We start from the raw sequence: 27466 nt of genomic DNA on the forward strand, positions 1-27466 counted from the left end.
CTCTTGTGGCCTTGCCTGAGTGAAGACTAGCTCAGCTGTGGGAAAGTAATCCGGCTGCAGTCAATGTGTCAGTCCCTGGACTCTTGCAGCTCTTTTTGCAGGACACAAGCCTGATGCAGCCCACAGTCGTCTAATCTGAGGGTGTGACTGAGAATGGAGCTAATGAGAAAGAGCCAAAGGATACATATACATTCTTGAGGACATCATTTGCATCCCGGATCTAGGTTATACACGAGACCAGCCATCCCCCTGGACTTTTCACTTACGGGAACCAATAAATTCCTCCTTGTGTTTAAGCTGGTTTAACTTGGATTTCTGTTGCCTTCAGCTAAAGGAGACTGGGCTAGTATAGGCTCTTTTTCAGGCCTTGTTGGGGGCTGATCACAAGCTCCAGGCCTCCATCTTGGTGCACAGGCATTTTCATGCCCTTCCTCATCTTTCTAGGTGCCCTTGCCCGGCTCCACCCCTTGTCTCCAGGCTAGGCTGCTTCCTCATATGCCTTACAGGCCTCTGCCTTTTGGCTTCTGTCCCAATCTGCTCCCCACCAACCGTGAGCATCTTCTAATCCCCTGCACCCAGTCACCAGTCCTCCCAAACCCTGCCACTTCTTAACAAGACCATTAATTTGAACACAGTCATGTCTGTCTGGCAGTTACTTACTTCCCCATGTTCTCCTCAACTGGATTTGTTCAACTAACCTTATTAAGAGTCTACCGTGTGTCAGGGACAAGTGCTGTGGGGATATCAAGACAAATGAGGTGGTCCCTGCTCTTCACGGGCTTCCAATCTTCTAGGATATGGGACATACATGGACATGGCTACAGAATAAGACAAACACCATATGCAAGCCGTAGAGCAATAAGCACCCTGAGAGTTCAAGGGCAGGAGTTTCATGGAGAGAACATGACAGGGAAGAGAAGAGGTGGTATCTTTCCATTATTTCCCAGCCTCGTTTTCAGCTACCAGGACACAACTCTTCCACTAACAGAGGCACCTGCACTCAGCCTCTATACATGTCTGCTCCTTTCCTATGTTTACTTCTGTTACATTTTTGTCCTTTATCCCCCACTCTCAATTCCAACCTCCCCACCAACCACTGGCCCTAAGCATTTATACTGTGCTATTTACAACATTCCAATTAACACCTTTCAGTATTAAAGATAAGCAGATTTCAGAGGAATCAGACAGTAGCACAGGACACTCTGTGCTGCTTTCTTCTGCTGCAGAGAAGGGCCACAATGACCCACCACATCCACCCCAGGAGGCTGAGCACAGAAGTACCTGACCCCCTGGGCGGGGGGTGGAGGGAAGGAGGGGGCCAAGGGCACCAGCTCTCAGCAGCAAACTACCTGTAGACACAAATGTGTAATGAGCAAGAAAACAAGGAGGGCAATTTTATCAGTCCTTGAGTTCCAATTTTAATGTTCCATTCCCTCTCCTTCAAGATTTTCTTATTTCTTAACTGTTAAAGCTGACTGCACAGTGTTCTATAAAACCTGGCTAAGTATTTCTTTAAATGCATATCTGGGTACTTAAGTTAGCTCAGAAAAGGTTAGGAATGCTCAATAAATGGAACTGTAGGGCAGAAGTATAAGCAAAACATGATCCTAGGACTCAACTCAAGAACACAGCCCCTACGTATAGAGAGAACATATCTCAAGATAATAAATTTATGACAAACCCACAGCCAATATAATATTCTGTGGTGAAAAGCTGAAAGCCTTCCTGCTAAATTCTGGAACAAGACAAGGATGCTCACTCTCACCTCTTCTATTCAACACAGTACTGGAAGTCCTAGCCACAGAAATCAGACAAGAAAAAGAAATAAAAGGTATTCAAATTGCAAGAGAAAAGGTAAAATTGTCATTATATGCAGATGATATGATACCATACATAGAAAACCCTAAATGCTCCACACAAAAACTACTACAACTGATAAACGAATTCAGCAAGGTAGCAGGATACAAGATTAACATACAGCAATCAGTTGCATTTCTTTACATCAACAATGAAATATCAGAAAAGGAATGTAAAAAAAAACAAAACAATACCTTTTAAAATTGCACCCCCAACAATAAAATACTTAGGAATAAACCTGACCAAGGAGGTGAAAGACATACACTGAGAACTATAAAACATTAATAAAGGAAACTGAAGATGATTCAAAGAAATGGAAAGATATCCCATGCTCTTGGATTGGAAGACTTAATACGTTAAAATGGCCATACTACCCAAAGCAATCGACAGATTTAATGCAATCCCTATCAAATTACCCATGACATTTTCCACAGAACTAGAATAATCTTTTTTAAAACATTTTTTAAAAGATTTATTTATTTATTTAATTTATTTTTGGCTTGAGTTGGGTCTTGGTTGCGGCACGTGGGATCTTCATTGCAGCACATGGACTCTTCGTTGCAGCATGTGGGCTTCTATCTAGTTGTGGCATGTGGGTTTTCTCTTCTCTAGTTGTGGCACGCGGGTTCCAGGGCGTGTGGGCTCTGTAGTTTGCAGCACGCAGGCTCTCTAGTTGAGCCGTGTGAGCTCAGTAGTTGTGGCACATGGGCTTAGTTGCCCCACAGCATCAAACCCATGTCCCCTGCATTGTAAGGCAGATGCTTTACCACTGGACCACCAGGGAAGTCCCTAGAACAGATAATCTTAAAATTCATATGGAACCATAAAAGACCCAGAATTGTCAAAGCAACCCTGAGGAAAAAGAACAAAGCTGGAGGCATAACCCTTCCAGACTTCAGACAATACTACAAAGCTATAGTAATCAAAACAGTGTGGTATTGGCACAAAAACAGACATACGGATCAATGGAACAGAGGGTCCAGAAATAAACCTACACACCTACAATCAATTAATCTTCAACAAAGGAGGTAAGAATATACAATGGGAAAAAGACAGCCTCTTCAGCAACTGATGTGGGGAAAGTTGGACAGCTGCATGTATATCAATGAAGTTAGAACACACCCTCTCACCATACACAAAAGTAAACTCAAAATGGCTTAAAGACTTAAATGTAAGACATGACACCATAAAAATCCTAGAAGAGATCGTAGGCAAAACATTCTCTGACATGAATCATACCAATGTTTTCTTAGGTCAGTCTCCCAAGGTAACAGAAATATAAACCAAACCAAACAAAAAACCCAAACAGGACCTAATGAAACTTACAAGCTTTTGCACAACAAAGGAAACAATCGACAAAATGAAAAGACAACCTAAGGAATCGGAGAAAATATTTGCAAACGATGAGACTGACAAGGGCTTAATTTCCAAAATATACAGACAGCTCATACAACTCGACAAAAAATGGGCAGAAGGGCTTCCCTGGTGGTGCAGTGTGGTTGGGAGTCCGCCTGCCGATGCGGGGGACGCGGGTTCATGCCCCGGTCCAGGAGGCTCCCGCATGCCGTGGAGTGGCTGGGCCCGTGGGCCGTGGCCACTGAGCCTGCGCGTCCGGAGCCTGTGCTCCGCAACGGGAGAGGCCACAACAATGAGAGGCCCGCGTACCGCAAAAAAAAAAAAAAAAAAAAAGGGCAGAAGACCTAAATAGACATTTCTCCAAAGAAGACATACAGATGGCCAACAGGCATATGAAAAGATGCTCAACATGGCTAATTATCAGACAAATGCAAATCAAAACTACAATGAGGTATCTATCACCTTACACCGGTCAGAATGGCCATCATCAAAAAATCTACAAATAGTAAATGCTGGAGGGCTTCCCTGGTGGTGCAGTGGCTGGGAATCCACCTGCCAATGCAGGGGACACGGGTTCGAGCCCTGGTCCGGGAAGATCCCACATGCTGTGGAGCAATTAAGCCTGTGCACAACTACTGAGCCTTCACTCTAGAGCCCGCGAGCCACAACTACTGAGCCCACACGCCACAACTACTGAAGCCCCTGTGCCTAGAGCCCATGCTCCGAAACAAAGAGAGGCCACCGCAATAAGAGGCTCATGCACCGCAATGAAGAGCAGCCCCCACTCGCCGCAACTAGAGAAAGCCCGCGTGCAGCAACTTAGACCCAACGCAGCCAAAAATAAAATAAATTTATCAAAAAAAACACAACACCCTTTAAAAAATAAAATAAATGTTGGAGAGGGTGTGGAGAAAAGGGAACCCGCCTATACTGTTGGTGGGGATGTCAGTGCAGCCACTGTAGAAAACAGTATGGAGGTTCCTCAAGAAACTAAAAATAGAATTACCATATGATCCAGCAATCCCACTCCTGGGTATATACCCAGACAAAACTATAATTCAAAAAGATACATGCACCACTATGTTCACAGCAGCACTATTCACAACAGCCAAGACCTGCAAACAACCTAAATGTCCACTGACAGATGAATGGATAAAGAAGATGTGGTACATATATACAGTGGAATACTACTCAGCCATAGAAAAGAAGGAAATAATGACATTAGCAGCAACATGGATGCAACTAGAGATTATCATACTAAGTAACGTAAGCCAGAAAGAGAAAGACAAATACCATGATATATCACTTATATGTGGAATCTAAAATATGACACAAATGAACTTATCTATGAAATAAATAGAATCACGGACATAGAGAACAGACTGGTGGTTGCCAGCAGAGAGGGGTTGGAGTGGGAGGTTGGGGTTAGCAGATGTAAGTTTTTATATACAGAACGGATAAGCAAGTTCCTACTGTATAGCGCAGAGAACTATATTTACTATCTTATGATAAACCATAATGGAAAATATAAAAAAAGAATGTGTGTATATATATATATATATATGTATAACTGAATCACTTTGCTGTACAGCAGTAATTAACACAACATTGTAAATCAACTACACCTCAATTAAAAAAAAAATACTGGGACTTCCCCGGTGGTCCAATGGCTAAGACACCATGCTCCCAATGCAGGAGGCCCAGGATGGATTCCTGGTCAGGGAACTAGATCCCACATGCCACAACTAAGAGTTCACGTGCCACAACTAAAGATCCCGCTTGCCGCAACAAAGATCCCGCGTGCTGCAACTAAGACCTGGCACAGCCAAATAAATAAATAAATATTAAAACAAAACAAAACTAAGAACACAGCCCCTACAACACAAGGACATGTGTGCTTTACTTTCATGTAGGTTTTTCTGCTTCCTGCTGCCACCTAGGGGTGAGAGGGGGAAAGGAACCATAATCCTAAAATGGACCCTTTATAAGATCTTTTGTTTTAAAAGTTTCCTTCTGGGAAGGTAAATTCATACCCATTTAGTCCGTCAGAAGGAAATAAAAATGAGTTGCTAATTTTAGGGGGGGTTATTCTTTCTATTATTTCTTTTTGTTTTTTTGAAAATCATTTGTTCCTCAGTGTCAGGTTTGGGCTCTCTGTAAACCTGGGAGCTCAGTTTTCTACTTTCCTAAGGGGGAAGATGGACACCTAAGAGGTCAACGCACCTGATGAGTCAGCTGATTTTCCCAGATTAGAAACAGAATCCTTCTTTGCCATAACAGTTATAAAAGCTACCACGTCCTCTTTCAATATCCACATGCAAACAGCTGCAGACAAGTTCCAAAGTAACAACTTAATTTTGCAATACCGATTGCTTTTAGCCAAAGGAAACGCCAGGTCATTTTCTCAACTGTGCACAAAATTTAACTGGAATGATGTAGGTGGGCTTGGGAAGTGTGGAATACGGTGGCTCTGGCAGATTTTTGAGTCTTGAGCATTTGCCGGAGTGCCTGATATGTGCAGGGCACTGCAGAGGAAGACAAAGATGAGTAAACCATGGAACCTGATCTCCAGGAATTTATAACAGATGGGAAAATGGTCTGAACTGATTATAAATTATTTAAGAACAAGCACAGTAAGAGCTATAAAGCATACAAGACTGGCTGTCCTTGTGCTTGCCCTCGGTGTATCTGGTACTTCTGGGTACTCAGCTCAGAGGTTTCTGTTGTAACTACCTAATGGTCTCCTGATGCACAGGGTTTCAGGAGGATTCAGTTCTGGGATAATGTGATCTGGTGCTCATTTCCTCCACAAGGGGGTTTTGTTGAAGAATACTTCATGCTTGATGGTAAACTGGAGGCCTTGCATGCTCACCCAGTCAGTCCTGACTCCTACCCTAGCCTCCTAACCCATCATCTTCTACTCTGCGAGAGGGGCCCCAGGATATCAACGGTGAGTCAAGCTGGAGTTGCCACACCTTATGGACACCAAATCAGTATACTGTACCCACACACCCACTAGATCTCACTTAGTGAGGAGAGTCCCTCACCTAGTCTCTACTTACACCACCCACCAATGAAATTCCAGTGTGCTTTGTGGTAAAACTTCCCCAAATGAGAGTTCTCCCACTCTGAATTAACAAACAGATGTGGCTGTTTAAGACAGGGGTGGCTCTCTCATCAATGTTCCTTATGCACTGACATGTAGATGAAAGTATAGGTTGACAGGGACTTCCCTGGAGGTCCAGTTGTTGGGACTCTGCGCTTCCACTGCAAGGGGGCACAGGTTCAATCCCTGGTCAGGGAACTAAGATCCCGCATGCTGTGTGGCACGGCCAAAAGAAGAAGGGAAAAAAAAAAGTATAGGTTGACAATATAGAGGTTCCTCAAAAAACTAAAAATAGAGTTGTCATATGTTCCAGCAATCCCACTCCTGGGCATATATCCAGACAATAATATAATTCAAAAAGACAGAGACTTCCCTGGTGGTGCAGTGGTTAAGAATCCGCCTGCCAATGCAGGGGACACAGGTTCGAGCCCTGGTCCAGGAAGATCCCACATGCCACAGAGCAATTAAGCCCATGAGCCACAACTACTGAGCCGGTGCTCTAGAGCCCGTGAGCCACAACTACTGAAGTCCATGTGCCCTAGAGCCCATGCTCTGCAACAAGAGAAGCCACTGCAATGAGAAGCCCACGTACCGCAACAAAGAGTAGCCCCCGCTTACTGCAACTAAAGAAAGCCTGCGCACAGCAACGAAGACCCAACGCAGCCAAAAATAAATAAAAAATAAATTTCTAAAAAAAAAAAAGAAGGAAATAATGCCATTTGCAGCAACATGGATGCAACTAGAGATTATCATACTAAGTAAAGTACTTCAGAAAGAGAAAGACAAATACCATATGATATCACTTATATGTGGAATCTAAAATATGACACAAATGAACCTATCTACAAAACAGAAACAGATTCACAGACATAGAGAACAGACTTGTGGTTGCCAAGGTGGGTGGGGGGTCGGGAAGGGATGGATTGGAAGTTTGGGGTTAGCAGATGCAAACTATTATATATAGAATGGATAAACAACAAGGCCCTACTGTATAGCACAGGGAACTACATTCAATATCCTATGATAAACCATAGTGGAAAAGAATTTTTTTTTTTTTTTTTTTTTTGCCGCAGCGCACGGCATGCAGAACTTCTCCGACCAGGGATTGAACCTGTGCCCCTGCATTGGAAGTATGGAGTCTTAATCACTGGACCACCAGGGAAGTCCAAAAAGGATTTTATAAAAAAATGTAATATATATGTATAACTGAATCACTGCTGTAAAGCAGAAATTAACACAACATTGTAAATCAACTAAACTTCAAAAAAACAGAGTATAGGTTGAAACATATAAAATCATTTAACTTTTTAAGGTAATATTGGTAATTTCAACCTAATACCATGCTCACCTTTCTTTCCCCCATGAGCTCTTCTAGTACCCCGTATATACAGTGAGGACACTCAGGAACCCCGACTGTTGTTGGAAAAGATCCTCTAAAGGTAAAGTGGATCTATTTTCATGCAACATTAAAGGTTTCAATGATTTGAGGAAAAATCAGTGAGGTCCAAAGTAGCAACTCTGATAAGGCACTAATCTGAGCCAAATGCTACAAGGACAAGTCATTACTTCCTTAGTGTGCCTCGAGGACCACTCAGCACCTGCACTTACTATTCCCCACTGATTCAGAATCTCACTCAATCTTCAAAGGTACCCTGAAGATGAGTATCACTGTTTCTGTTTTACGGCAGATTGAAGTCAGATTACATGAGGTTTCCTAAAGTTTGAGCATTCAGAGGTCTTGGGAAGGATCTGCAGCAGATCCCCACAGCCCTGCCCCTCCCCTGGTCAGTCTGAGATCGGGCCCAAATTAATCCCAACTCCACCTGTGAAGCTAAAAGAGTTTGGTAAAAAACAAGCAGCAGGGAGTGAGTCAAGAGTTTCAAACTGTAAGGAGAACCTCCCTGAGACCAAGCACAAAGAGCCCTGTTAAGACGTTACCAGAAAAATGGGCTGTGCTGAAAAATATCTCACACACCAAGGCTACAAAAGATTCTTTGTAAAATATTTAAAGAAAAAAATGTTACAGAACCTTCTATAATTTGCTACTAAAGATTCCCACTCTTAAGACATTATGTCTTAATAGTTTGGTATCATCACTGATTAGAAGCACACTGAGTACTAAGGAGATCTGTAAGCACCACTCCTTGCCACTAAATCTGCCTACAAGGACATACTGAAAATGCCAAGTTTTGAGAAATGTATTTTCCAGAAAACTTTATAGTTTTGTGCCTAGACATTTTTATCATCACCTTAAAAAATTTTTTTATTTTGAAAGAATTATAGATTCATAGGAAGTTGCAAAGAGTACAGAGGGTCCTGTGTACCCTTCACCCAGTTTCCCTCAACAGTTGTATTTTACCTAATTATAGCAAAATATCAACCAGGAAGAAGATATGGGTAGAATGTGGGTGTACAGTTCTATGTCATTTTAGCAAATGACTATCACCTTTAAAAAAAATTTTTATTTTATATTGAAGCATAGCTGATTAACAATGTTGTGCTAGTTTCAGGTGTACAGCAAAGTGATTCCGTTATACATATACATGTATCTATTCTTTTTAAAATTCTTTTCCTGGTTAGACTATCACCTTTTTTGATAAGAAAACTTTTAAAAAGCTCTTTTATAAAAAGCTATTTAAGAAAGCAGGACTATGTATTTAACACAATGTAATCTCTTCCTGCAGTGGTTATAAAGCAGAAAGTTAAAATTCACACTGTATACTGAGAATCAAAATTGATAAACAGATTGGTTCTCATGCTTGGCAAGCAGTCCGCACATTCTCTTTGCTATAGAAAAACCTATTTGGGAAGCCACGTGAGGCTCAGAAGGTTGCATGGTATATATGAAAACAAAGCAGGCTACTGCTAACTGGCTGTGTGATCTTAGTTAAGATGCAATTCTTCTAGGACCTGCTTTCATGCCCTATAAAATTAAGATCCTGGGTAAAATGACCTAAAGTTCCACTCAGCTTTAAAGGTCCACACTGCTGTCCTGTTAATATCGATCAATGTCCTGTAGAGGGAGATACCGTCTCGGGTTCATGCAGTGCTCATTCACCGAGATCCTACTATTTGACAGATAATGCCCTATACAGGCTGTGCACAAAATAATGGTGAATTCAGATATTCACTAGGTTTTCACTATATGCTAGGCAGAGCACTAGTTACTGGGGATAAAAAGATAAAGAAGACATGGGACTTCCCTGGCGGTCCAGTGGTTAAGACTCCGTGCTTCCACTGCAGGGGGCACAGGTTCCATCCCTGGTTGGGGAACTAAGATCCCACATGCAGCAAGGTGCAGCCAAAAGATTAAAAAATAAAAATACTTTCACTTAAAAAAAAAAAAGGACAAGACCTAGTTCTGGCTCCACCCCCAGAATCTGATGGAGAATCAATGAAGGCAGGCCCGAGTGTTATGGGAGGAAAGAGAACAGAACAGTGTGGGGATGGCATGCTAGACTTTCCGGAGAAGGGGATGCAGAGAAGTCATCCAGAAGAGACGGTAGGCACTTCGGCTGAGAGGCAAAGGCAAGGATATACAAATGAGCACTGAATGGCAGTAGATGGAGGGAGGTAAGCAGAAAAAAATGAGTTGTTTAATGCTGATGAAGCATAAAGGGCACAACAGGGAGTACTGAAAGGGAAAGGCTGGAATGGACTATGACTGTCCCAAATGTGATTTAATGAAAAATGTTTAAAAATACACAAAACTAGAGAGAACAGTATAATGAATCCTAATATGCCCATCACTCAACTTAAACAACCATTAGTATTTGGGCATTTTGTTTCATTTCCATCTCCTTATCTTCCCCACCCCCCCCCAAAAACCTGGATAATTTAAAAAACAAATCCTAGGCATAACATCATTTAATCCACAAATACTTCACTATGTATCTCTAAAAAGTAAGAACTCTTAAACATATATGCATGTAACAACACAATGTCATTATCACACCTACAACATTAATAATTCTTTATCATCACCACCTCAAACCCATTAGGATGGCTACCATCAAAAAGCCAGAAAGTAACAAGTGTACAGAGAAACTGGAACCCTTGTCCACTACTGGTGGGAATGTAAAATGGTGCAGCCACTATGAAAACAGTATGGTGGTTCCTCAAAAAAAAAAAAAAAAAAAAAGACTTACTGTATTAGCCGTCAATTTAATTTCTAAAAGAATTCCATTTCCAAAAGAACTGAAGCCAAGGATCTGTACATCCATGTTCATAGTAGCATTATCCACAATAGCCAAAAGGTAGAAGCAGCCCAAGGGTCCACCAATGGATGAATGGATAAACAAAATGTGGTATACCCACAGAAGCCTTAAAAAGGAAGGAAACTTGGACACATGCTGTAACATGGATGAAACCTGAGGACATTGTTAAGTGAAATAAGCCAGCCACAAAAGGACAAATACTATATGATTCTACTCATATAAGACACCTGAAACAAATTCATTAAAGACAGAAAGTAGAATGGTGGTTACCAGAGGCTGGAGAGAGGAGAAAATGGGGAGTTATTGTTTAATGGGTATAGTGTTTTCAGTTTTGCAAGATAAAAGAGTTCTGAAGAGGATGGATGGCGGTGTGGTTGCAGACAATGTGAACATACCTCATGCCACTGAACTGTACACTTAAAAATGGTTAAGATGGTAGATTTTTATGTTATATGTATTTTACCACAATTTAAAATTTTTAATTCTTTATTATTATCCTATATCCCATCAGTGCTTACATTTCCCTGTCTCATCAATATCTTTTGCAAACAAAACAAATAAAACAAAATTAAGCATAATAAATTATGGAAAATTTCAAACATACAATACAGTAGAAAGAAAGTACAATGACCCCCATGTACCCATTGTCCAGCTGAAACAACACAGCCCATCTTGTCTTATTCACACCCTACCCATGCTCCCTGGACTAACCTAGGAATCACACCATTTCTCCTTAAATACTTCAGCATGTATTGCTAAAATATAAAAGCTTTTTAAAAAACAATCACCAAAGAACTCTCCAAGCACTTTAAAAATATGATCTAAAAAATGTTGGGACTTCCCTGGTGGTTCAGTGGTAAAGAATCCGCCTTCCAATGCAGGGGACATGGGTTCGATCCCTGGTCAGAGAACTAAAATCCCACATGTCTTGGGGAAACTAAGCCTGCGCGCCGCAACTACTGAGCTCCCGCGCCTCAACTAGAGCCCCCGTGCTGCCAACTACAGAGCCCACACACTCTGGAACCCGCGTGCCACAACTACAGAGCCCACGTGCCGTGGAGCCTGTGCGCCACACCTAGAGAAGAGGAAAAAAACCCCACACACCACAACTAGAGAGAGGCCCACACACCACGATGAAAGATCCCGTGTGCCACAACTAAGACGCAACGCAGCCAAAAATAAGTAAAATAAATAAGAAAAATCTTAAAAAAATAATAAAAATAAAAACGTTATTAGGGATAATCAAGCCACTTTACAGATGGGGATATCAAGACTTGGAGAGAGAATGTATGTTGCTGAAGGTTGCATAGCAAAATTAATGGAAGATCTGGACTGCCTGATGATGTTTCAAAAAAATATGGTCTACACAAGGATGATTCTAGTTAACTGAACCTTAATCACTTGTAAGCAGCATGGTGTTAGATTTTAAAAATACACGCTTTCAAATAATATAGACCTCATTTAAAATCCACCTCGGTCGCTAACAAGCTATATGATCTTGGGCAATATGCTTTACCTTTTGAAACTCATTTCTTTCATTTATATGCAGGGACTAATAATATCCATTCCACAGACTTGTGAAAAATAAAGTATGTTAGAAAAAAATTATGGTTAAGTACTTACCTTAAAATTTATGGCAAACTACCAAAAAGATAGAAATATGGTTTTTAGCTTTAGAACCAACAATAGAACGAAAGGGATCACAGAAAACACTATCAATCTATCCAAAAGTAGGAAAGAAAAAAGGAAGAATCAAAGAAGGGAGACAATAAACCAACAAGTACTAAAAGAACAGAAATAATTTCAAATATGTCAGTGATTATATAAATGTAAATGCATTAAACTCTCCAATGAAAAGTTAGAGACAAAAAACAAAGATAACCATAACACCATTACTGAATGTTAAAAAAAAAAATTGTTGCTACAGTTGGTTTATTCAAATCAGTATCCAACACACTGCATTTGGTTGACATGCTCTTAAGACTTTCAATATGTTAACAGTTCTTTCTCCCTTTCTTCCCTTTGTCATTTATTTGTCCAAGACGCTTAGTCACTTGTCCTGTAAAATTTTCCACTTCCACAGTTGGCTGACTGTGGCCCCATGGTGTCCTTTACAAGTTCTATCCTCTGTATTTTCTATAAACTGGCAGTTAGAAGCTCGATCAGATTCAGATTGGGGGGTGGGTGGGGCATAAATACTTATAGGTGATGTGTTGCATGTCATTTTAATGGGACCTTAGCAGATGAGGTCAGATTTGTCTTTTTATAAGCTCTCTATAATGACTGTGTGGTGAATGGATTTCAGGGAGGGAGGTTACAAGCCAGAGTAAACAAGTAGGTAATTGCAGAAATAGTTCATGAAAGAGATGAGGATCTGACATGGGTATGGGAAAAAGATGATTTCAGATTTAGGGAGGAAGAAAAGTCAGCAGATACTGGAAACCGATTTCAAATTGAGGGTGAGGGAGAAAGGAGTTTCTATCTAGTTTGCATACATGGGTAAGATAGAGAACAAAGGAAAAGCAGGGTTTTTTTGGGGTGGGGGGAGGGTTACTTCAGTTTTAGCCACAAAGAAATGACTGGACCATCCAGGTAACGTCCACGAGGCAGTGAATAATACTGACTGAGTTCCATGGAAAGACGGTCATCAGCAACACATGCAGCTAAAACCAAGAGCAGATCCATTTACTCAGAAAGAGTGAGAAGCCAGCCAAGGGGCAGATAAAGAGCCCATACTGAAGACAGAGCACAAGGGAGAGTGATGGGTTAAATGCATCCGAAAAGTACATTGGGTCTGGTCACTAAACGATCACCGATGTTGTTGCCCAGAACAGTTCCAGAAGAATGACTGCAGTAAAAACCCTTGACTTGAGACGTAAGTAGAGAGAATACGGATTGTTCTCTTCCTAGTTTAAAAAGGGAGATATAGAGGACTTCCCTGGTGGCACAGTGGTTGAGAATCCGCCTGCCAATGCAGGGGACACAGGTTCGAGCCCTGGTCCGGGAAGATCCCACATGCTGCGGAGCAACTAAGCCCGCGAGCCACAACTACTGAGCCCACGTGCTGCAACTACTGAAGCCACCGCGCCTAGAGCCCGTGCTCCGCAACAAGAGAAGTCACCACAGTGAAAAGCCCGCACACCACAACAAAGAGTAGCCCCCACTCGCCGCAATTAGTGAAAGGGTTAAAGGAGGGTTATTTTGGAATGATACATGAGCTCACTTAAAGAACAGCAGATAATTACTTATCGATTAGACTAGATCTCTCTGAAATTCTCTGGAATTCTGTTATTCTATGAATGCAATCAGGCACAGGAATATGAATATGAAAAATGTATCATAACAACTACCTAAAGCATAAACACCATGATCTTCCTGTTTATGGGGAAATTCTGACTTAATTAGGGACTGTGTATATAAAAGCAAGGCTATGCCCTTCCGAAGCCAAGCCCTCCTCCACTTGGGTTCTCTACCCCATTTGGCCTCCTCAAGGTTCTTGCTCATTCAATTACCACCTTTTTCTCTATTTCCCATTCATCTCCCTCTTTACCAGTTCCTTCCTCCCCTGAGCACTGACACATGCTCAGTACCTCCCATCTTTTAACTTCCATCCTACTCTCCATACCATTTAGCACAGTGTTAAGAGCACAGCTAGCTAGGCTGGGTTTGAATCCTGGTTCAGTTGCTTAACTGCTGTGTGCTCACAGAGAAATTGCTAAACATCTACAGAAGCTCTGGCTCCTCATCTAAAAAATAAGGTGTGGCGGTGGTAAGAAGAACCACTTCCAGGGGGTGGGGAGGAGGGGCTGTGAGGCGCGGCACTACCAGTTATTGAGCAGCTAACATTCTTACTGTTCAGCTAATCCTCTTCCTTCGCTTCAGAGCTTCTTCAAGGAGCAGTCTCTACTTTGTCATACTCACCAAGGTGATCTCCTGGTTCTTAAATCCAAGGAACTCGTTTCAAACTGTATCTACCTGACCAGAGCACTGAGCTCTGACCTTCTCCAAACGTCTTTCTCCCTTAAGGCCCACGCAACCACACTGGACCTGCTCCTGCTTCCAAGGCCACTGTTTGCAGGCTGCTCCTTCTCATGCCTGCTCCTTCAGTGATGACACCTGCAAGGCATTTGTCCCTCTTCACTGCTGTCATCTCACCAGGCAACCCCGTCCACGGCCTGACAACCTGGCACAGGCACGCACTCAAATATTTACTAAGTGAACATTTCCCAAATCATCACCTTTGGGCCCAGCCCTCTGTCCTGTGCTCTAGACAACTGTAAACTGGTTATCTCCAAGTGGATATCAGACAGGATATCCTCCAAACTCAGCTCTTTGCCTTCCTCCCCAAATCCGTTCCTTCCCCTTACTCCCTGACTCGGTGCATGGCTCAATCCTTGAACTCTTGGATGATCAGGCATTGATTTCTGCTGATTCTACCTTTTTAATCGCTCTCCAGTAAGATCCCTCCACACCACCTCCATCTTAGTTCAACTACTCATTATTATTATTTTTTTAACCTAGATTACTGAAGTAACTTCATGCTGATCTATTCTCACTCTGTTCTAACCCACTCTTTATGATGCTTTCAACGTGATCTCTAAAAAACACACATTTGAACCATTTAAAATTCCTTACTTCCCCATCACTTACACATGAAGTTCCAATTCCTTAACCTGGCATGTACAGGCCTGTTTGATCTGATCTCAATAAACTCTGTTCAATCCTCTGCTGTTCCCTTGAAGCTTAGACTTAAATGAACTCCTTTCAGGACTGAGAATATATCTCTGGCCTGGCGACCTCCTACTAATCTTTTAAGATTTAGCTCAAACCTCAACTCCTCTAGAACATTTTTTCCCTGGCCATTTACCCCAAACCTGGTCAAGTTCCTTATTCCATCCCTTAGTGCTCTAACAAACCTTTGTACTTGTATTCCATGACGAGTCATACTGCAAATACTCACTGATCTATTTCTCTACATCTCCCTCCATCCGTAGAGGGCAAGAGCCCTGCCCGTTTCACCCCCAGTACTCAGCAAGTTACAAGCACCCAATGCTCAGCAAGTTACAAGCACCCAATGAACATTTCTAGAATTAACCCTCCCACCTTCGCCATCACTCCCTTTCAAAGTCACTCTATTGTTCTTTAGCCCCATGGATATTTGTCCTTCAGTTTTGTGGGATCTCTGCCCAATAATGGAGGCAGTACTGGTTCACCTAATCTCCACAACTACCTATGGGGTGGGCTTACAGTGAATGGAAAGTGAGTGCTGAACCAGGATTTGAACACAGATCTATTTGATTCAAAGTCATTTCCCAAAGTTCAGCTTCTGTGATTCCTTCAAATGTACCTCTTTTTCACCTCAAAACTTAATGTCTTTACTTATCAACTCTCTTCTTTCCCTCTTCTCTGAGAGGGAAACATCTCTCCTTGCAAAGATTAACTCCCTTCAGCTGCACCTTCTTATTCCCTCTGGACCTGCCTCATCTGAGACTTTTCCCCTTCAAATTCTTCCCCTCCCCACCTCAAAAAATAACTTCAACCTGTTTTGTTCTAGAGCAGTGGTTCTCGAAGTGTAGTCCCAGACCAGTAGCATCAGCATCACCTGGGAACCTATTAGAAATGCAAATTCTCAGGCATCAACTTGGGTTAATGAGACCCACTAAGTGAGAAACTTGGGGTTGGGCCAAGGAAACAGTTTTAAAAAGCCCTCCAGGCGTAGTCACATCAAAAATAAACAGGTGAAGCTAATTTTAATAATTTATTTAACCCAATATATTCCACTTCAAATGTAATATTTAAAAAAGATTTTGCATTCTTTTTTGGTACTCAGTTTCAAAATCCAGTACATATTTTACACTTTTGGCACAATTCAATTTGGACTAGACACACTTCAAGCACTTAACAGCCCTCCGTGGCTGGTGACTACAGTACTGTACAACGCAGCTCTAGAAATTAGCTTTGAACCTCAGTGTTCAGGACAGCACTAAGACGAAAGGGAGCGCCCCTAAACCTGCTGCCTGCTTCTGGCAGCAGGCTCCTCACTGCACACAAGGCTCCTTGTCACAGCCTACCCTCCTGTGTCAGGAAAGCTGAACTTCAACATACCAGGACCCTTTGTGCCTCTGCATGGGCGGCTTCCTGGCTGGGAAGCCTCTACGTTGCCCCTTCTCACTTTCTCCCAAACTGCTTCTCATTATCTCATTCAGGGTATTCAACCAAAATCTACTTAGAGCTCATCAAGCCAGCAACTGTCTGGGCCTTGGGGATATAGCAGGGAAGGAAACAGACAAATCCCTTGCTCTCCTGGAGCCTACATTCCTATCAACTTGTGCTCCCAAGGAAATAAAGCACAGAAAGGAAGTTTGTGGGGGCTTATGATTTTTAAAATGTGCTCAGTAAAGGCCTCACTGAGTGTGAGAAGTTTGAGCCAAAATCTGAGAGATGAGTAAGAGGTGCCATCTCTGGAAGAGGGTCCAGGCCTAGGGAACAGTGATACAGAGGCCGAGTGGGAGCGTGCCTAGTGGTGGTGGTGATGGGGAGCCTGAAGTGATGATGCCACAGGGGATCCAGGGGGAGGAGACCGAGTGAGAGAAGGCAGGAAGGACAGGAGTACCAGACTGCACAGGGTCTGTGGGCCCTGGTTAAGGGTTGGTTTTATCCTCAGGTGAGATGGAAAACCTATGGCAGGGTCCAGCAGGGGAACAAGATCACTCTGGCTGCTGGGCAGAGACCAGATCATAGGAAGATTAGGGCAAACAGGAAGACTGATTAGGAGGCAATAATCCAGGTAAAAGAAACAATGGCTTAGACTGGGGTGGTAGCAGCAGAGGTGGTGAGATGTGGCCAATTCTGAATGTATGCTGAAGGTGGAACTGTTGAGGTTTGCTGATAGGGTTTTGCCCAAGGGTCTCTGGGAAAAGAGTGTCCCTGGCAGGCTCATGTGTGGCTAGAGCACAGTGAGTGATGACAGGTGGCGGCAGAGAGGTCAGGTTCACTGGTGCTATTCTGATGGACTCTCAGGCTGGCAGTGGGGAGAGGCCATGGGTGTGTGGCAATAAGGATGGAGGTGAGCAAGCAGAAAAGTGGATGTGCCAGGAGCACAGGGAGCTGTGTGGGCATCCCCCTGCACTCAACAGTAAAGAGCACCTAGTGCCCACCTTAAAGTCTTCCTCAATTCCCAGAGGCAACTGCAGAGTTTGCCACTGGCTTTTTGTGCCACCCTCTAATGTGGCACATGTAACACAGCACAGTGATGTCCAGTCCAATCCCGCATCTGTCTCTGTCAGCTCCAAAGGCAGGGTCACTCCCTCATTCACCTCTGGTCTTTTCAGCACCAGAACGGGACCTGACTCATTAATACCGCTCAGTAAACAGACCCCTAAATTTTGTTCGTTGGGATTGGCTAGTTTGCCAAACCAGCTCATACCTGATTTGATGAAAAGAGGTAGGCAGGAGATCAAAAACAACAAAATAAAAACAAACATTTAAAAAGAAATCTCCTAAACCAGTAAGAGTACCATTTATTAGGCACCTATTCTGTGCTAGGCAGAGCAACTCTGCAAAGCAGGTATTATCACCATTTCACAGGGAAGGGAACTAAGGCTTGGAGAGGGTAAAGAGAGCAAAGAGGAAGAAGATCGGCAGTAACTGTAGCTCAGAAGCAGTATCAGAGTGTGTGTGTGGAGTGAACACGGGAGTGATAGCTGCTCACATCTTTTTTGAAAAAAATTAATTAGTTTGTTTTTGGCTGCATTGGGTCTTCATTGCTGTGTGCAGGCTTCCTCTAGTTGCGGCAAGCGGGGGCTACTCTTCGTTGTGGTGCGCAGGCTTCTCATCGTGGTGGCTTCTCTTGTTGCAGAGCATGGGCTCTAGGTGTGCAGTCTTCAGTAGTTGTGGCAAGCGGGCTCAGTAGTTGTGGCTCGCTGGCTGTAGAGCGCAGGTTCAGTAGCTGTAGCGCACGGGCTTAGCTGTTCCGCAGCATGTGGGATCTTCCCCGACCAGGGCTCAAACCCCTGTCCCCTGCATTGGCAGGCGGATTCTTTTATTTATTTATTTATTTAATTTTATTTAAATAAATGGTGCAGTGGTTGAGAGTCCGCCTGCCGATGCAGGGGACGCGGGTTCGTGCCCTAGTCCAGGAAGATCCCACATGCCCCGGAGCAGCTGGGCCCGTGAGCCATGGCCGCTGAGCCTGCACCTCCGGAGGCTGTGCTCTGCAACGGGAGAGGCCACAACAGTGAGAGGACTGCGTACCGCAAAAAAAAAAAAAAAAAAAAATGTTTAGGACAAAGGTGTAAAAAGGTTATATTCTTTTTGCTTATTTTTTGGTTTTCCATACATTTGTCAACCCCTGATTCTATGCCAGTGTTCTAGATGTCTCTCGGGATGTGCATTCACATAAGACATTGTCTCTTCATCTTCTGGCACAGTCTGTCCAGGAGTCCTCTGACAAGCTCTTGTGTGGACTGGCTACTGTCATCCTAAGGTCCCTCTTATCTCATATCTTCCTCCTTCTTGGTTCATTTCTTTGTTTTATGAAACACACTCTCCCATAGTTTCCTAAGAAAAAGCATGTAGATTAATTTTTCACATGTCTGAAAATATCTTCCTTCTACACATGCCCTTGACTCGTATTTTGTCTGGATAGATAAGCCCAGTAGGGAGATCATTCTTCAGAATTTGGAAGGAACTGCACCATTGTCTTTTAGCTCCCTGTGTTGCTGCTGAGAAATTCTAAGTCATTCAATTTCTTAACATTTATTCATCAACCTGACTGGGCCATGGGGTGCCCAGATATTTGGTCAAACATTATTGTGGGTGTGGCTATGAAGGTGCTTCTGGATGAAATTAATACTTGCATCAGTAGACGGAGTAAAGCAGATTGCCCTCCTGATTTGGATGGATCCAATCAAGTGGGATCCTGAACAGAATAAAAAGGCTAAGCAAGAAGGAACTCCTCCTGCCTGATTGCCTTGAGCTGAGACATCGTTTTTTTTTTTCCTGCCTGTGAACTCAAACTGTAACACTGGCTCTTCATGGGGTCTGGAGCATGCCAACATTCCGACTATTGGTTCTCCTGGGTCTCCAGCTTGCCGACTGCAGATCTTGGGACTTGTCAGCCTCTGTCACTGTGTGAGCCAATTCATTACAATAAAACCAATCAATACTCCCCTCCCCTCCATATATATATGTCTCCTAATGGTTCTGTTTCTCTGGAGAACACTGACTAATACAATAAAGTACGCAAGGCTTTTATGATTTGACATGTTTATCTCCAGGATTTTTGCTCAATACATCCTTCTCATATTTTCCTTTGCAATTAAAACCTTTTTGTTGTGAAAGCTATCACACATACATGCATACATCAAGAGTTAACAATAAAATGAACACTGTGCATCAACTGCTCAAATTAAGAAGCAACAGTAATGGCACTTTAGAACACTGGCACTCAAAGTATGGTCCCAGGACAGAACTAGCATCACCTGGAAGGTTTAAAAACTGCTGAATCTCAGCCTCCCCCTGCTCTGGCTTAGAATCTGCATTTTAACAGGGTCTCCAAGTGATTCACACGCACATTAAGTCTGAGGAGCTCTCCTTAGAAGCCCCTGTATCCCTTCTCTTCAACCCCTGACACAGATATCTAATATCCTGATTTTGTGTTAATTGCTTTTAATAATAGTTCTACCACCCTCATTTAATCTATCCCCAAACAACATACCACCTAGTCTTGAAAAGGGAGGGCAAGCAAACACCAGCCATGCAAGAAGCAAGCTGCACTGATCTCACTGGACAGAGGCTCCAGAAGGAGGTGAGCAGAGCAGTCTTGGGTCATGGTCTTACTTCTGCTTCTATGGAAGTTGACAAGGTCCCCTCCGAGGAAGTTGCAAGCGAGGTCATGAGTGAGTCTTGGGAAACACAGGTTTCTCCACAGTTGGGCACATGGCAAGACATGCAGCATGTAGACCAGGCGCTGGACATGCAGCAGAAGTCTGGTCAGTGAGAGTGGGCTGCTCTGTACTTCTGCTTCTAAGCCCAACGTGGCCTACCTCCCACTCTCAGGGAAAAGCTGAAAACTTCCATGAGTGTCCTTGGCAAAGCATGAAAGGAGAGACATGATCAATACAGGCCATCCTGGTATCATTTATCATCCTCCTCCAAGTGAACCCCTGTCATTTTTTTTTTTGTTGGGTCTCCTGTTTTCTGTATCTAATGTCTTACTCTTTCTTGATTTATTCTTTCAATATTGATGGAGTATTTCTTGCAGTAGCTTCTTAAAAAGGGTGACAGGTAAAATTTTTTAAATCCTTAATTTCTGAAAATGACTTTATTCTATACTCATTCTTGTTGTATACTTTGCCTAGGTATAGAATTCTAGGTTGGTAATCATTTTACTTCAGAATTTCAGCATTGTACTGTTGTCCTCTTGATTCCTATGGTGCCGCCAAGAAGTCCAAAGATACTCTGATTCTTGATATATGACCTAGTACCCTAGCCTCCCCATGCTGGAAGTTTGTATCTCTTCTTTAAACTGAATGTTCAGAATTTGTAACTGGCGTGGGTCTATTTTCTTCCCCAGTGCTGGGCACAGTGCGCCCTTTTAATCTGGCAACTCATGCCCTTAAATTCTCAAATTATTATTATTTTTAAAATATTTATTTTATTTATTTATTTTCCTTATTTTTTTTGGCTGCGTCAGGTCTTAGTTGCGGCATACGAGATCTTCGTTGAGGCACGTGGGATCTTTTGTTACAGTGCGCAGGCTCTTCGTTGCAGCGCTTGGGCTTCTCTCTAGTTGCGGCGCTCAGGTTACTTTCTAGCTATGGTGTGCAGATTTTCTCACTCTAGTTGTGACGTGCAGGCTCCTGGGAGCATGGATTCTGTAGTTGTGGTGCGCAGGCTCCAGAGCACGTGGGCTCTGTAGTTTGCAGCATTCAGGCTCTCTCGTTGAGGCACACGAGCTCAATATTGTGGCGTGCGGGCTTAGTTGCCCCACAGCATGTGGGACCTTAGTTCCCCGACCAGGGATGGAACCCACATCCCCTGCATTGGAAGGTGGATTCTTTATCACTGGACAACCAGGGAAGTCCCTCAAATTATTTTTAAAATCATTTCTTTCTTCTAGTAACTTCTATTTTTCAGGTGTTCAACCTCCTACACTGGTCCTCTAATTTTCTTCTCTATTTTCGGCTTTGTCTTCTTTTTCTTTACTTTTTGGGAAAATTACTCATATTTCATATGTATAGTTCATGCACATATTTCATATTTTTATAATATTTCCAAGATTTTGTTTTCTGAATTAAAAAATTATTGTTTCATAAATACAATATATCCTCTTATCCCTCTCATTAACGTCTCATTGGCCAAAGGAAGTCATATATCCAAGTTCCAAATCAAGGAATGGGGACGTATACTATATTATATTATTATATAATATACGTATATTATACGTATATTATACGTATAATATACGTATATTATACACCTACAAGGGTGTAGGTGTATAATATGACCCAAAGAGTGAAGAATTGAAACCAAACCTCCACACAACTAAGGGATATGACATATTCCCATGAATAACAGTGACTCATTTTAGCAGTGATAAGGGATGAAAGTCAGGGGAGAGGTGGAAAAGGGAGGGCATCAGTAGGCAAGAAGATATATAGTTAAAAAGTGCCCCAAGTACAGTAGTTCCCCCTTATCCAGGGGGTTGCACCCCCAGTGGATGACTGAAACCAGGGATAGTACTGAAATCTATACATTTCACTTAAAGGAAGCACTTTACACTTTCTCTTTGGCATCTCTGAAATTCTGGCATCACCACTCTTGTGTTTTGGGGCCATTATTAAGTAAAATGAGGGTTAGATGCACTTAAATCCCGTGACTATCAATCTGATAACCCAGATGGCTACTAAGTGACTAAAGGGTGTATAGGGTATACAGCGTAAATATGCTAGACAAAGGGATGATTCATGTCCCCAGGGGGACAGAGCACAAGATTTCTTCACACTACTCAGAATGGCACCTAATTTAAAACTTATGAATTATTTCTAAAATTTTCTACTTAATATTTTCGGACAATGGTTGACCTCAGGTAACTGGAACAGTGGAAAGCAAAACTGCAGATAAGTGGGGACCGCTCTAATTCTGATATACATGACACTCTGCCACAGAGTATCCTTTTTTAAATAAATTTATTTGTTTGTTTATTTTTGGCTGTGTTGGGTCTTCATTGCTGCGCACGGGCTTTCTCTAGTTGTGGCCAGTGGGTGCTACTCTTTGTTGTGGTGCACAGGCTTCTCATTGTGGTGGCTTCTCTTGTTGTGGAGCACGGGCTCCAGGCGCACAGGCTTCAGTAGTTGTAGCACATGTGCTCAGTAGTTGTGGCTTACGGGCTCTTGAGCTCAGGCTCAGTAGCTGTGGTGCATGGGCTTAGTTGCTCCACGGCATGTGGGTTCTTCCCGGACCAGGGCTCAAACCCGTGTCCCCTGCACTGGCAGGCGAATTCTTAACCACTGCATCTCCAGGGATGTCTTGATATGCCTTTATTAAGAAGCCCTTATTAGGGACTTCCCTGGTGGTCGAGTGGTTAAGACTCTGTGCTTCCAATGCAGGGGGCACTGGTTCGATCCCTGGTCGTGGAACTAAGATCCCACATGCCAGCAAGGTGTGGCCAATAAATAAATAACTAAAGCCCTTATAATTGCTAAAAATTTTCCAAGCATATCGTTTGGAAAATCATAGTTTTTGTCTTGTAATTAATTTTTAAAAAATTGTGGTCACAAATGAACCTATCTATGAAACAGAAGTAGAATCAGGAACATAGGGAATAGATTGGTGGTTGCCATGGGGTTGGGGGGAGAGGGTTGGATGGGGAGTTTGGGATTAGCAGATGCAAACTGGTATATATACTGGGAACTGTATTCAGTATCCTGTGATAAACCATAATGGAGAAGAATATGAAAAAGAATGTATGTATCTATGTACAACTGAGTCACTGCTGTACAGCAATAAGTAACACAACACTAATTCAACTATACTTCAAAAATAATTTGTGGTCAAAAACCATATCATAAAAGTTACCATCTTTTTTATATGTACAGTACAGTAGCGTTAACTATATGCACACTGCTGTGCAACAAATCTCTAGAACTTTTCATCTAGCAAAACTGAAACTCTACGTCCACTGAACAACTCCCACTCTCCCCTTCCCTCCAGCCCTTGGCAACTACCATTCTACTTTGTGTTTCTAAGAGTTTCACTATTTTAGATATCTCAGATAAGTGGAATCATGCAGTATTCCTCTTCCTGCAATTGGCTTATTTCATTTAGCATGATGTCCTCAAGGTTCATCCATGTTTCAACATACGACAAGATTTCCTTCCTTTTTAAGGCTTAATAATAGTCCACTGTATGTATACAGCACATTTTCTTCATCCATTCATATCTGTTGATGGAAACTCAGATTGCTTCCACCTCTTGGCTACTATGAACAAGGCTGCAATGAACATGGCGGTACAAATCAGGGCCTACTGTCTTAGCTCTGTCAACTCCACCTCTGAAATGATCCCAGCCTAAAAACATACAGCTTCTGACTCTCAATTCAGAGCTCCTTCCACAATATCATTAACATTCATTCAACAGATGCTTGCTGACTGCCAAATATGTGTGAGGTCTGGTGCTAAACTACTGGTCTTGCTCTCAGATTGCTCATAGTATAATGGAGAGCGGCAAACACGCTAATTAAAGCTCAGTGTGGTTGTTCTGGCATAGGTTTAAGTACCTAGCCTGGCTAGAGGAGGGACTTAGGAAAGAGGTCCTAGAGGAGATGGCACATGAGCAGAGTTCTGAATGGTGAGCAGGTGTCAGGCATTATGAGACTAGGGAAAGGCATACGCGTAAAGACACCTAGAGAAATCAGGCCATTTTCAAAGAACTGCATTCAAAGTATTTTAGGGACCTTGGAGTGTTGCACATGGGTTTCATTCCCATGGTGCCAGATGCCACCCCAATGACATGCTGCTCCAAATGTTCACCGTATACCAGTCTCTTCTGTTGCTCTGCTAGGCACAATAGTTCTTCACTGACTTAAGGGCCTTGAGCACTTAAATTGCCAAAGTTTGGCCTGCGAGTTGGGATGCTTTGAATTAAGACTGCCATAGAGTGGGCAGCAGGAGTGGTGATATTTTTCATTTAAAGACATCATTCTTCCATCCTCAACTAACCAAATAACATATAGCTCTTCAAATGAATGCTTAATATGAATAAAATACATGCAGGCAATGCACAGTATTTTATGCAGGCAACAAAACTCACAACAAGGCTCCATGCTCTTGAACTCTCCCTTAGAAAAGTGAGATGGTACTCACAGGGTTGTATAGTATTATTTGTATTTGAAAAATGAAGCAAACTTTTTCTGACAGAAAGCTGATTAACTTGAAAATGGAGACTCACTTTGCCAATTAGGTAGACATTTTTCATACATTAAACAAGCTACAGTCACAGCTCTAAGGTTTTGATGAAAATATATCTAAAGCAAATAAAAATGTTTTATCAAAAAATACTGTATTGGCAAAGGTGTATTGAAATGAACAGTACTTTGATTTTCCCAATCAATTCTGAGTATATTAGGTTAAACAAGGTCCTTCTAAGTGAAAGAATAACAGGTATAATCAACAATCAATTGATAAATGTAAAGCCTTTGTGTTTCATTTCTCCATAACTGAGAAAGTGAATGACTGACGACTAGATTATCCTTTTGTAAGTGAGATGGTTTCTAATTCTCTGCTTTCATTAAAGTTGAAAGTGTACCAAACCAAGCTGTCGTCTAATTGGTAAATTAATTTTGATGATACATATCACTGTGTGATTTTTGGCATACCAACTCAAATTTCAAAAACTTGATTAACATTGTATAATTAAATTTCTTCCTTTTATACTTATATGAACAAGGATTACTGGAACTTAAATGTATAAAAACAAACAAAAAATAGGAAAAGAATTAAGAACTATCATTTTGTCAGCAAGTAATATTCATCCACAGTTATGTGAACAAATTGAGATGGGAAAAGCCTCATCCATCTCATTAAGGGAGGCATGTATAATAAACCTGTACTTTTTTTGCTTAATTATTTATAAAAATTTATAATGTGCTTGTTATTTGTTGTATACTAATTTACTGTAATTCCACTTACTGAAATAAGAAATATATATAACACACAGAACCTATAAATGCTACATATATTCTTTTGTATAAATCAACTTTTTTTTTGGCCACGCTATGTGGCTTGTGGGATCCTAGTTCCATGACCAGGGATCAAACCCGGGCCCTCAGCAGTGAAAGCGTGGAGTCCCAACCACTGGACTGCCAGGGAATTCCCTATAAATCAACTTTAAAAAGAGCAAAAAGGGAATTTACTGTATAGTAATAATCTATAAGAGACAAGAATATGAAAACGGATATATATGTGTGTAGGGCTGAATCACTTTGCTGTGTGCCTGAAACTAGCCCAGCACTGTAAATCAACTATACTCCAATAAAAAAAAAAAAGAAAGAAAGAAAGAAAAGGAAAAAGAAATGCAAGTTCCAAAAAAAAGGAATGATTTAACATTTCTGTTAGAACTTCCCTGGTGGCACAATGGTTAAGAATCTGCCTGCCAATGCAGGGGAAGTGAATTCGAGCCCTGGTCTGGGAAGATCCCACATGCCACGGAGCAACTAAGCCTGTGCGCCACAACTACTGAGCCTGCGTGCCACAACCAGTGAAACCTGCACGCCTAGGGCCCGTGCTCCACAACAAGAGAAGCCACTGCAATGAGAAGCCTGCGCACCACAACAAAGAGTAGCCCCCGCTCACTGCAACTAGAGAAAGCCTGCGCACGCAGCAACGAAGACCCAACGCAGCCAAAAATAATAAATTAAAAAAACAGGGACTTCCCTGGTGGCACAGTGGTTAAGAAACCTCCTGCCAATGCAGGGAACACGGGTTTGAGCCCTGGTCCGGGAAGATCCCACATGCCGCGGAGCAACTAAGCCCTTGCGCCACAACTACTGAGCCTTGCTCTAGAGCCCGCGTGCCACAACTACTGAGCCCACGCGCCTAGAGCCAGTGCTCCACAACAAGAGAAGCCACCGCAATGAGAAGCCCATGCACCGCAACAAAGAGTATCCCCCGGCTTGCCGCAACTAGAGAAAAGCCCACACGCAGTAAAATAAATAAATTAATTTTTAAAAAATCATAAATAAACCTTCTTAAAATAAACAAAATTTCTGTTAAAGAAAAGCATTCTTTAAATGGTTGATGAAAGCATATCACTAAGGTATTCAGGTTCCACTGGCAACATTTTAAAAAATGATATAACCATTTTATTTTTAAATGTTAGTATTTATAATTCTCTGGAAGTTATATCCTCTGCAACTATAAACAGCATTTTTACCCTTTTTCTTTTCTCTTTTTAAAATAGTTGATTCACATTAAACATATGTAGCACTTATGTGTTACATAAATTTCTTATTTCATATATTTCACTTAATAAATTGTTACAGTAATTTAATATACAATTGATTAACACAACCAATGCATTATAATTTTTCATAAGCTTAAAAACTTAGGATGAAAAGTTCAAAATGTCAACATAAAATGTGTGAGGCAGGATTCACAATGTTTCAAAATTATTCAGTCCAAACACCCAGTATTCGTGATATGACTCCTACCTTTCCAGTTTTATCTTCCAGCCTCTCTGGCACTTTAAGCCTTAAATTCAAAGATTTACTCACTGTCATAATTTTGTGCTTTTGCTTAGTTTCCCACAGAAATCAAAATCCTATTAGATGCCCCCTGATAAGAGCTCAAGTCCGCATGCATATTAGCCTATTAAATGTTTGGAAATATCCTAAATAAAGGAAACTTTAAATTTGTTTATCCCAGTGTCA

General features: G+C 42.0%; 1 protein-coding gene across 1 annotated transcript in view; it reads right to left on the reverse strand.

Annotated features, from left to right (window-relative positions):
* Positions 1 to 27466, reverse strand: part of MAML1 (mastermind like transcriptional coactivator 1) — a 46100-nt gene that overhangs the window by 11577 nt on the left and 7057 nt on the right. The gene's annotated exons all lie outside the window — the stretch shown is intronic.

The sequence above is a fragment of the Stenella coeruleoalba genome (genome assembly GCF_951394435.1).
Source record: "Stenella coeruleoalba genome assembly, chromosome: 3".
NCBI lineage: Eukaryota > Metazoa > Chordata > Mammalia > Artiodactyla > Delphinidae > Stenella > Stenella coeruleoalba.